Source organism: Nerophis lumbriciformis, linkage group LG12 (assembly GCF_033978685.3).
Source record: "Nerophis lumbriciformis linkage group LG12, RoL_Nlum_v2.1, whole genome shotgun sequence".
Classification (NCBI taxonomy): domain Eukaryota; kingdom Metazoa; phylum Chordata; class Actinopteri; order Syngnathiformes; family Syngnathidae; genus Nerophis; species Nerophis lumbriciformis.
Window position 1 is genome coordinate 39,740,646 of NC_084559.2, and position 12,975 is coordinate 39,753,620.

General features: G+C 41.8%; 1 protein-coding gene across 2 annotated transcripts in view; it reads right to left on the reverse strand.

Annotated features, from left to right (window-relative positions):
* The window catches only part of LOC133623346 (neutrophil cytosol factor 2-like), a 139,742-nt gene that overhangs the window by 68,451 nt on the left and 58,316 nt on the right, over positions 1 to 12,975 (reverse strand). The window lies entirely within an intron of this gene.

A 12,975-nucleotide genomic window follows, 5' to 3' on the forward strand; every position in this document is an offset into this window, starting at 1 on the left:
TTACTTTGCCATATATACCTTGATAGCATTTTGTACAATTCATTGAATTGATTTTGGTTAATCTCTATTGGCAGGGTTTGAAATAGGTACAGCAGTCTTGGCAGTACATTATTTTTAATTGAATCAATTCTAGAACTAAGGCTAAAAAAAGGAATTAAGTTCTGTCTTGCTGTCATCTTTTATTTTTTTATGTATGGGTAGATCATTGTATTCTGATAATTTTGTTAAATCTTTTGACAAATTAATGTCCAGGTATTTAAAAGACTCTGTTTGCCATATCAGGGGGTAACCACTTCTGATTTCCCCTGGTGGGTTATAATTATATGAGAGTAGATGGGTTTTACCTACGTATATTGATTTTATATCCTCCTGATAGTTGACCATACTGTTCAAATGATTGCATTAATTTAGGGAGCGAGTATGTAGACCAAAATGTCGTTCACGTAGCAGGCCAATTTATACTCTCTTCCTTTAATCATAATTCCCTTAATATCTTCATTTTGTCTGATAGACTGAGCTAATGTCTCCAGATATAATGCGAAGAGTAATGGTTACCATGCACATCCCTGTCTAGAGCCCCTTTCTAGGGTAAAACTGTTTGACTTTAATCTTAGCAGTAGGATTGTTATATAGTGCCTGTATAGTTTTAATGATTGTATCCTGAAAGCCAAATTTATATAGAACCCAGTTCAATGTGGGGAGTAAAACAGGTATTACTTATTTTTTAAATTCCTCATACCACTCTGCCGTGTAACCGTCTGATCCTGGCGATTTACTTAATTTAAGCCTACTAATTGCAACTTTTAATTAATTTTCAGTTATATCTCCAGACATTGTTTGGTTTTGGTTTTCATCTAAAATAGGTAAATCCAGGGAGTTCAGGAAGCTGTCAATTTGGGTTATGCTCCTACTAGAGACCTCGGAGTATAAAGTTTTATAAAAATGTTCGGAGGCTTCCTGAATTTCATTTGGTTTAGTTTTTATCACTTTTGTTCTTGGATCCCTGATTTTATGAATTGTGTTTTCCGCTACCTTTTTTTTTTAGTTTCCAGGCCTATATTTTCATAGACTTAAAGCCACTTTCATAGTGTCTCTGTTTCAAAAACATTAGATTTCTTTTTATTTCTTGTGTGGCCAAACTGTTCATTTCATTCTTAATATTTCTTATTTCCCTTAATCTAGCCAAATCTAGTTTGTGTCTTCTTTCTAATTCTTTTAGTTTGTTTTTTAAGTCAACTTCAACTTATTCAACTTTATTTATAAAGCACATTTAAAATTTACCACAGGGGTAGCCAAAGTGCTGTACAATGGGCAGGTTAAAAGATAATACGAGTACCGAGCAAACACAACACAACACAAACAGAACACGATAAAAAATAAATAAATAAAATAGAATAAATAAAACATAAAAACAAGTTCACAGCAGGTGTATTATGGGGCGCCATTGCAGGATGGATATCACTCAGTGTTAAAAGCCATGGAATAAAAGTATGTTTTTAAGAAAGATTTAAAAACAGGAAGAGAGGAGGCTTGTCTAACACTCAGAGGTAGGTCGTTCCAGAGCTTGGGAGCAGCAACGGCGAAAGCTCTGTCACCTCTAAGCTTCAGCCTTGTGTCAGGGACCGTCAGTAGCAGCTGATTGGCTGATCTTAGAGATCGGGTGGGGCAGTAAGGCTGAAGGAGGTCGGAGAGATAGGTTGGCGCGAGGTTGTTTAGACATTTAAAAACAAATAAAAGGAGTTTAAAATTGATTCGGTAACGCACAAGGAGCCAGTGAAGGGACGCTAATATAGGGGTGATGTGCTCACGTCTGCGGGTCTGTGTTAACAGACGAGCAGCAGAGTTCTGCACGAGCTGCAGGCGGGCGAGGGAGGCCTGGCTAATGCCTACATACAGGGCATTGCAGTAGTCAAGACGAGTCGAGATAAAGGCGTGGATTAATTTCTCGAGATCATGTCCTGATAGAAGCGGTTTCACTTTCGCCATTTGGCGTAATTTATAAAAGCTTTTTTGAACGACGCTGCTGATTTGTTTTTCGAATTTAAAATCTGAGTCGAACTTTACCCCCAGGTTTGTGACACAGTCGCTGAGATACGGGGTCAACGTTGGGGGAGGGAGAGCGACTTGGACCGAACAACATAACTTCTGTTTTGTCTTCATTTAGGTTCAGGAAGTTAGCTGAAAGCCAGACTTTGATGTCGTGCATGCAGTCAATAAGACGTTGAACCGTGTTATTTTGTGCCATGGGAAAATAAATCTGGCAATCATCGGCATAAAAATTAAATGCAATACTGTACTTCCTAAAAATAGAACCAATGGGGAGAAGGTAAAGCGCAAATAAGATTGGGGCAAGGATTGAGCCCTGGGGGACTCCATGTGCTAAAGGAGCTGTGGAAGACATAAAACTGTCTACTTTTACACAAAAACGCCTGTCGGTTAGGTACGACCGGAACCAGTTGAGGGCGGCGCCCTTAATGCCCACACAGTTCTCAAGACGAGTGATTAAGGTGGCGTGGTCGACGGTGTCGAACGCAGCAGACAGATCTAAAAGCACCAGGACAACATATTTACCAGAGTCAGTTGACAGGAGGATATCGTTAAAAACTTTTAGAAGCGCTGACTCTGTGCTGTGGAGGGCTTTAAAACCGGACTGGAACAGCTCAGTGATACCATTATCCTCTAAGAAGGGCAACAACTGACTGTAGACAACCTTCTCTAATATTTTGGAAATGTATGGAAGATTAGAGATAGGTCTGAGGTTAGAGAGGAGAGAGGGGTCGAGGCTTGGTTTTTTAAGTAGAGGTCGTACCACTGCATGTTTAAACTCTACTGGAACTATTCCAGAAGAGAGGCTACTATTGATAATGTTAAGGACACTTGATCCAATAGTAGCAAGTACCTCCTTAAACAGGCGAGGTGGGAGGGCATCTGCAGGAGAACCAGAGGGCTTCATATGACTAACTGTGTCATTTAAAAAAGAAAAGGACACCGCCTCAAACTGATGGAAAACAGAAAAGAAATGCAGAGGAACAGAAGGATCATATGAAGGCTGAGATAAACTGGCTCTAGTAGACACAATTTTGTCAGTGAAAAAATGGAGACAATTTTCACAGAATTCAAAAGAAGCATCAAAACCAACAGATTTAGGAGCATCAATGACAGTGTTAATAGTTTTTAACAGAACTCTGGGGTTGTTACAGTTAGAAGATGTAATCTGAGATAGATATTGTATATATTCATCTCTGCTTTTACAGTCATCTGAAAGGAAAACAGGCTTTCTTTAAAAATGGCAAAGTACACATGCAGCCTGCCTTTTTTCCATTTTCTCTCTGCTCTCCTACATTCGCGCCTGGCAGCCCGAGTGACGTCATTCAACCAGGGCTGAGGCGTCGCTTTAGAGCGGCGGCACTTGAAAGGAGCGATCGTGTCCAGTGTTTGTAAACAAACAGAGTTGAACCCAGAAACCAACTCTTCAGTATTCAGACATACAGAAGCTGCAGAATTATCATCACAAAGAGTCGAAAAAATTGAGGAGAACAGAGCAGGAGACGAAGAATTAAACATGCGAGAGCGTTGGGGCGGAGCGCACAATTTAACTGAACACTGCGTGGGAATATCAAACAGGATCGGCATATGATCAGAGAACACAGCGTCGCAAATGTCCAAATTAAAAACACACAAACCATACGAGAGCACTAAATCGAGTGTATGCCCGTGTTCATGTGTGGAACCACACACAGACTGTACAAAGTTAAATGAGTCGACAGTTCGAAGCTTGAAAAGGAGGATTGCAGGCGGATCTGACGGCATTTAAAGTCATTTTTAAAAACGACTGCTAATCCTCCGCGTAGAATTAAAGTAGGAACACTCCGGAGGCAGAAGTTCATTAAGAGAGGCGGACTCACCGGCTCTCAGCCATGTCTCCGTCACACAGAAGAAGTCCAGTCCGCGGGAAGTGAAGAAATCCTTCAGGATAAACGTTTTGTTTGTCAAAGATCTTGCGTTCACAAGACCGAACCTGGCGGGTGGGGCCCAACACACAGCCCGCAGGTGGCGGGAATCCACCCCGCGCCTCGGGGGCGGGGACAGCAGGAGCGACGGCGGCAAGCCTCTTCCTCCAAACCAACGATAGGAACAAGCCAGGAACCAATGGGATCCAGCGAGCGTGGGTGCAGGAGGAGACCGGATACCGCACCATTCCTCCTTCGGGAAGCCACGGCCAGGAGTGCCCTAACTTTCACCAGCTGGCCGCCACGTTTACCGCGGCGCCGGAGACGCTTCTGCCGGGAGAGAGGTAGCCAGGAGGCGTGAAAGGAAGGCAGGAATCCAGCCATGTGAAAAAGCTGACTGGGACGTCGAAAAACCAACGTCGAAGTTGATCATATCAGCGGGAGAGGGGCAAAGATCCAACAGTGTTTGGCGGTCATACACAAGCAGTGAGCTGACAGAGACGAAAATAGACACAAATAACACAAAAACGAACAGAGCTGACAGTGAGAGACGGCAGGCTAGAGCACATACTGGCGCCATCTTGGAAAATGGGCGGGGTCCGCCGGGGGAGAGGTAGCCAGGAGGCGTGAAAGGAAGGCAGGAATCCGGCCAGGTGAAAAAGCTGACTGGGACGTCGAAAAACCAACGTCGAAGTTGATCATATCATCTGATTTTGTATTCTAATTTTTCTTAAATGAGGATATTGCTATAATTTTCCCTCTTAAAACAGACTTCAGGGTGTCCCATAACATGGGAGGCGAAACCTCTCCTGTGTCATTGAACTCAAAGAAGAGACTAATTTCAGATTTAAAGGGGAACATTATCACAATTTCAGAAGGGTTAAAACCATTAAAAATCAGTTCCCAGTGACTTGTTTTATTTTTCAAAGTATTTTTCAAATTTTTACCCATCACGCCATATCCCTAAAAAAAGCTTCAAAGTGCCTGATTTTAAACATCGTTATATACACCCGTCCATTTTCCTGTGACGTCACATAGTGATGCCAACACAAACAAACATGGCCCATAGAACAGCAAGCTATAGCGACATTAGCTCGGATTCAGACTCGGATTTCAGCGGCTTAAGCGATTCAACAGATTACGCATGTATTGAAACGGATGGTTGTAGTGTGGAGGCAGGTAGCGAAAACGAAATTGAAGAAGAAACTGAAGCTATTGAGCCATATCGGTTTGAACCGTATGCAAGCGAAACCGACGAAAATGACACGGCAGCCAGCGACACGGGAGAAAGCGAGGACAAATTTGGCGATCGCCTTCTAACCAACGATTGGTATGTGTTTGTTTGGCATTAAAGGAAACTAACAACTATGAACAGCATATGAAATACATTTGGCAACAACATGCACTTTGAGAGTGCAGACAGCCCAATTTTCATCCATCAATATATTCTGTAGACATACCCTCATGTCAGCAGGCCAGGGAAGCTAGGGTCGATATTCTTCTCTTGATCATCTTCGGTGGCATAAGGGACGGTGTGAGCCAAGACATCCAGGGGGTTTAGCTCGCTCGTCTGCGGGAACAAACTGCCGCCATTGCTTCCCGTGCTATCGAGGCCCTTTGTCCCTGAATTGCTCATACACTCTGGCAGATTCAATGGGGGTCTGGCGGCAGATTTCTTTGACTTTATCGTTGGAAATGCATCTGCTTTGAGTGTCGCAGGATATCCACACATTCTTGCCATCTCTGTCGTAGCATAGCTTTCGTCGGTAAAGTGTGCGGAACAAACGTCCAATTTCTTGCCACTTTCGCATCTTTGGGCAACTGGTGCAACTTGAATCTGTCCCTGTTTGTGTTGTTACACCCTCCGACAACACACCGACGAGGCATGATGTCTCCAAGGTACGAAAAACAGTCGAAAAAACGGAAAATAACCGAGCTGATTTGACTAGGTGTTTGTAATGTGTTTGAGAAAATGGCGGATTGCTTCCCGATGTGACGTCACGTTGTGACGTCATCGCTCGGAGAGCGAAAAATAGAAAGGCATTTAATTTGCCAGAATTCACCCATTTAGAGTTCGGAAATCGGTTAAAAAAATATATGGTCTTTTTTCTGCAACATCAAGGTATATATTGACGCTTACATAGGTCTGGTGATAATGTTCCCCTTTAATTTGTGCCTTAAAGGATAGGTCATTCAGCAGACTTGAATTTAGTTTTCTTGTATTATTTTTTGCCCTCAGATTAAAGTCAATAGATAGGTATATAGGTGCATGGTAACTTAGATCTATCGTCCCAATTTCACAGGTACATATTTTATCTTTATCCTTCCCAAATGTTAGAAAATAATCTATTCTTGTATGAAGACAGTGCGGAGAAGAGAAATAAGTATAATCCCTTCTGTCTGGGAAAAAGTCTCGCCATATGTCAATTAAGCCTACTTCCTCAAAAAGTGTGTTTACTTTCTTATAAAGTGGCTTATGTATTTTTATACTAGATTAGTCCAATTTTGGCTGTAAATATATATTTAAATCCCCACCACAAATCAAAAAACCTTCGGTTTCCGTTACCATAATATTGGTGATGTTTTGGAAGAAATGAATATCACTCACAGGGGGTGCATAGACACTCAATAAGGTGACTGGGTTCCCATCTATCTTTCCCATTACTAAAATAAATCTACCCTCCTTATCACCAAATTCCAGTACTTTTTCAAAATTTTCCTTTTTTGAGATGAGGATAGCAACTCCTCTCCTATGTCCTAATTTATATGACGAAAAAAACAAATGAGTGAAGCCCATTCTCTTTAGTTTTATATGCTCCTTGTCAGTCAAATGGGTCTCCTGTAAACATACTATGTGGGCTTGTTCTGTCCTCACCTTCAATAAGATTTTACTGTGTTTAATTGGGTTCAATAGCCCATTAACATTAAACGATACACATTTTACTTTGTCACTAACCATATGTGCTTACTTGTAAGTGTACCAACACAATATTCAAAATAGAACCTAGCAAGTCCATTCCCATAATGAAAAAAACTGAAACAACATAAATAAAACAAAGCAAAATAACTAAAAAAAAGAAAAAAGAACAAAAGGAAAAAAAAGGTGAAGTTCCAAGGAAGGGGTTTCTAATAGTTGACCCTGGGTTAGGCTCGATAAAACATCCACCTGTGGGGGAAATCCTCTCCCAACTATGGGCTGAGGGCCCCCATCATGGCACTTGGTAAAAAGAGAAAAAAAACCTCTGTTCATTACATACTGTAGATCAGGGGTGCTCACACTTTTTCTGCAGGCGAGCTACTTTTCAATTGATCAAGTCGTGGGGATCTACCTCGTTCATATATATAATTTATATTTACTTATTTATGAAATATATGTTTTTGTTAACAAGTTAAAGGTGTTTAATGATAATGCAAGCATGTTTAACACATATAGTTAATATTGTTAAAAAATTAAAGGTGTTTAATGATAATACAAGTATGTTTAATACATATAGTTAATATTGTTAACAAGTTAAAGGTGTTTAAAGATAATGCAAGCATGTTTAACACATATAGTTAATATTGTTAACAAGTTAAAGGTGTTTAATGATAATACAAGCATGTTTAACACATAGTTAATATTGTTAATAAATTAAAGGTGTTTAATGATAATGCAAGCATGTTTAACACATATAGTTAATATTGTTAACAAGTTAAAGGTGTTTAATGATAATACAAGCATGTTTAACACATGTTTAATATTGTTAATAAATTAAAGGTGTTTAATGATAATACAATAATGTTTAATACATATAGTTAATATTGTTAACAACTTAAAGGTGTTTAAAGATAATACAAGCATGTTTAACACATATAGTTAATATTTTTAACAAGTTAAAGGTGTTTAAAGATAATACACGCATGTTTAACACATATAGTTAATATTGTTAACAAGTTAAAGGTGTTTAATGATAATACCAGCATGTTTAACACATATAATTAATATTGTTAACAAGTTAAAGGTGTTTAAAGATAATACAAGCATGTTTAACACATATAGTTAATATTGTTTATAAGTTAAAGGTGTTTAAAGATAATACAAGCATGTTTAACACATATAGATTCCTTTCTTTCATGAAGACAAGAATATAAGTTGGTGTATTACCTGATTCTGATGACTTGCATTGATTGGACAGTGGTGCTGATAACGTCCGCATTTTCGAATGGAGGAGAAAAAAAGTCCTCCTTTCTGTCCAATACCACATGAAAGTGGTAGGTTTTTGGCATCTTATTTGTCCAGCTTCCGTACTCCTTTGTATACACTTTACAAGAAATACATTGTCGGCAAACTCCGTAGCTTGCTAGCTTGTGCACGCCAGCTTTCTGAGACTCTTATTTTGTTAGCGCAACTGTGCAATCGGTCTTTGAAGTTTTGACGACAGGAACGGCGCCAGAGTCTGTTGAAATAAAGTGTTTCTCGCCTTCCTGTCGGTAATTTTAATGAGCTGGCAGCAGCCAGCGTCATCTCAGAAGACCCTCGGGTGCCGTGAATGTCAATCAAGTGACGAAAGTGACGTCATAGTGAAGATTTATTATCGCTCATTTTTAGGACTATTTTTTTAATGCCTGGCTGGTGATTGACTGACACACCCTCCGAGATCGACCGGTAGCTCGCGATCGACGTAATGAGCACCCCTGCTGTAGATACATCCCTCATTTGTATATATTCTCATCTAGCTGGGGTTATTATATAAACACAGATGTCTTGGAGTGAATTTAAAGTCACCTGTTTTGGTTCTGTTCATCTTACCAACACTTTAAGAAGTCAGTCAAGATTAACAGGTCCTCCGGAGAAGGCGATGATTATCTTCTGAAGGCTTGCAGTCTCTCCTTGATGCTTTTCTCTGGCTCCCCACCTGTCTCCTCCCGGCTCCTTCCTCTCATGGTCTCCCAGGCGGAGTCGGACAGCTAATCCAGCAGGCTCTCCCTCTGCGTAATCACGCTGACTGGCAGTCCCTCTGTCCTTCATGTCTCTTGTCGCCTTCTTTGCTGTCCGGTACAGCTGCGTGCGGTCCTCATAGTACACTCGTAGTTTGACTGGGTACGGAGTCTGGAAGCGGATATTTCTTTGCTTAAGCACTCGCTTCGCTTCAGCATATTCTTTCCTCTTTTGCAGGACTGCTGGCATACTTGCCAACCCTCCCGATTTTTCCGGGCAACTCCCGAATTTCAGTGCCCCTCCCGAAATTCTCCCGGGGCAACCATTCTCCCGAAATTCTCCCGATTTTCACCCGGACAACAATATCAAGGGGTGCCGTGATGGCACTGCCTTTAGAGTCCTCTACAACCTGTCGTCGCATCCGCTTTTTCACCATACATACAGCGTGCCGGCCCAGTCACATGTTGTATGCGGTTTCTGCAGACACACGTAAGTGACTGCAAGACATACTTGATCAACAGCTATACAGGTCACACTGAGGGTGGCCGTATAAACAACTTTAAAACTGTTACAAATATGCACCACACTATGAACCCACACCAAACAAGAATGACAAACACATTTCGGGAGAACATTCACACCGTAACACAACATAAACACAACAGAACAAACACCCAGAATCCCTTGCAGCCCTAACTCTTCCGGGCTACAATATACACCCCCGCTACCACCAAACCCCGCCCACCCAATCCCGCCCCCCCACACCTCAACCTCAAGGTTGGCAAGTATGCTGCTGGGTGGTAATCCTGGTCAAAGTCTATTAGTCTCCCGTTCAGAAAAATCTTCTTCTTTCCCCAGGCTTTGCGCATGACCTCTTATTTCATCCTGTAGCGGAGGAATTTGACTATTATTGACCGTGGCTTGTCTTCTCTGTCTCCGGCGGGTCTTGGCGCTGGCGCGCGGTGCGCCCTTTCGATGTCGAGTTGCGTGGTTGCGGGGATCTCCAACATGTCCCGCAGCAGTTTTTCCACAAACTTTGGCATGGACAGTCCCTCGGCTCCTTCGAGGACATTGTATATCCTCAAGTTCTCGCGTCAGGATAATAATAAATAAATGATAAATGGGTTGTACTTGTATAGCGCTTTTCTACCTTCAAGGTACTCAAAGCGCTTTGACACTACTTCCACATTTACCCATTCACACACACATTCACACACTGATGGAGGGAGCTGCCATGCAAGGCGCTAACCAGCACCCATCAGGAGCAAGGGTGAAGTGTCTTGCTCAGGACACAACGGACATGACGAGGTTGGTACTAGGTGGGGATTGAACCAGGGACCCTCGGGTTGCGCACGGCCACTCTTCCACTGCGCCACGCCGATCTCCCTTCATAGTCGAGTAGTTTGTTTTCTTGCTGATGAATGACGTTTATCATTCTGTTCAACACGTACTCCACGTTTTAAATCCGGTCCTCCACCTTTTCAATTCGCTCCTCTGTGTCTGTTATTTGTTGTTTAATGTTGGTGAGCTCGGATTTAATATCGTTCAGCTGTTCTTTTATGTATTTTCGGAAGTATCGAATCTCCTCCAGAACTTGGGCTAAACCTTCGGCGTCCGCCTCCTTCGAGCGAGGGTTAGCATTAGCACCGCCATCTTGTAGCTTTACAGGTGAGCTGTTCGCGGACACATAGCTTTCCTCATTTACAGGCTCTGCAACGATATTTCCTCGATTTCCTCTGGTTTTCCCCATTCTTGCCCCTTTTGTTTATTCAGAGATTATCTGAAAATTCGTCATTTTACGGTCTAACGGGGCGAAATAACTTTTCTCACGAGGGAGATGTTACTCTAAGCTGCCATTCAGCTTGATGACGTCACCGGAACTCCACATTCTATTTGTCATTATTCAAAGCGAATTGTTATGTGTAGCAGTGGCAGCTGAATTGATAATGACAGCGTGTCATAATTATGTCAGTCGGCTGGAACTTAAAATATAATTAGTCTGGAATCTTCACAGTCCTTATGGACTGACCTAATGAGGAACCGGTACCAAAACATACCACTAGTTGATATACATCCCTGGCTGGTGGCGCCTCACATGGAATGGCACTGCTCCAATCGCTGCTGCTGCTGCTCCGGCGCTTGCGTGCGCTGCTGCTGACGACACTTCTCCAAACGTCTAATATGCTTTTGAGACAGTTCGCTTTCTTGGCATACTATACATGTTCAGCTCCATCAAGTGTCAGGTCTGACTCATGTAGAAGTCTTTCACGTAGCTTCTTTTCGCTCATGCCAAAAACAACTTTGTCTCTCACCTTTGGGTTTTTAAGTTTCCCAAAAGTGCATGCCTTCAGACGCAAGCAGGTCAGAAAGCCCTCAAACGGCTCATTTTGGAGCTGCATATGAGATTGAAACATGTATTTTTTATATATCTCGTTACAGTGGGCAATGAATTTGCTCAGCACAACACCTTTTCTTTATCCTCCGGTGAATCAAACACAAATATATAAAATACTTCGATGGCCTGTGGCTCTGCTAATGCTGCCACAGAAGAGCTACTTTCCTTGTATCCGGTTATGTTTCCATACAGGTTGTAGTGCTGCTTGAAGGCACGTCAGTTATCGTCAACATCCCTGTCATTCTCAAGCTTATTATTATTGCCAAACATCTAGCTGTAATCAGCATAGCCATGTGTTTGTATTGTCCATTACTCACTCACATAAATATTGTGATAAGAATGCACCCCTTTTTGGCAAAAACATTACCTAACAACTGATCATCATATCATCCCAACCGTAAAGCATAGTGGTGACAGCATCATGCCTTGGGGATGTTTTTCAGTGGCAAGAACTGGGAGACTAGTCAGGATAGAGGGAAGGATGAATACAACAATGTACAGAGACATCTGTGCTCTTGAACTCAGACTGGGCTACAATTCATAATTCAGCAACCCAAAGCACACAAAAAAAATGGCTTCAGGACAACTCTGTAAATGTCCTTACATAGCCCAGCTAATACGCAGAATTTAATGCCAGTAAACATCTCTGGAGGGATCTGAAAGAGGCTGCACAGCGACGCTTCATATCCAACTTGGTAGTAATTTTAAACTTTCATGCAGAGAGGGAAATCACATCTAAGTCAATTTACCAAAACTGTATTTATTAAACAGTTATTAAGCAGTGGCACAAACATTCATGTCATTTCAAAACAGAAAGGGCAAGATTGTCAGAGACATTTTAAAACAAGCTATAAGTGCACTTTTGTGAATGATGTCACCAAGATGACATATCAAAACAACACTAAATTAAAGTGTACTTTTTGTACAGATACAGAACGCCACTGCAATTGTTAAAAACAAATGAAGCGCACTTTTGTGCATGATGTCATACAAGATATTTCAATAACTGTCAAATAAAAATGACCTGCATAATAGGTTTGTGCGGACGTTATCTCCTTCTGTTGACTTTTTTTTTTTCATACGGTGTTGATCTGGAAATAGTTGCTTCGGCATTTTGTTGGTGTGGCACCGAACAGAGATGTTGACATGCAGTTTCAAGCACTCCTCATTCTCTAGCGGGTGACTTTTCAAATGATGCTACATTAGCAGTGCTGCTACTTTTTGTAGCAACGATTTTGTCGCATAAATGTTGAACATATTCCCGCTTGAAGCCAAACCACCGCCGGACGATGGATCCCGTGCTGTTTTTCTTGGGAATTAATTCTTCCTCCATTTGTTACCAGATTCGCACCTTCTCTCTCTCGTATTACCACTCGCACCTCACCGTTAGCATCACAGCTAACGTTACCATGTCGCTACCTCTCTGCTCCGCGGAAGCGTGTGACGTTGCACACGTGACGTGTGTAAGAAGGTGCGCTTGGTTTACGTCTCTGTGAGAAGGAGACAAGAAAGAGTGGGAAACGCATGCAGTGTAATGGCCACAACTAAAAGCAACTGCGTGAGAATGTATACTCGAATATCACGATATAGTCATTTTCTATATCCCACAGAGACAAACCCGCGATATATCAAGTATATCGATATATCGCCCAGCCCTCGTCATATTCAAAAAGACTTGAGGCTGTCAAAGGTGCTTCAACAAAGTATTGCGC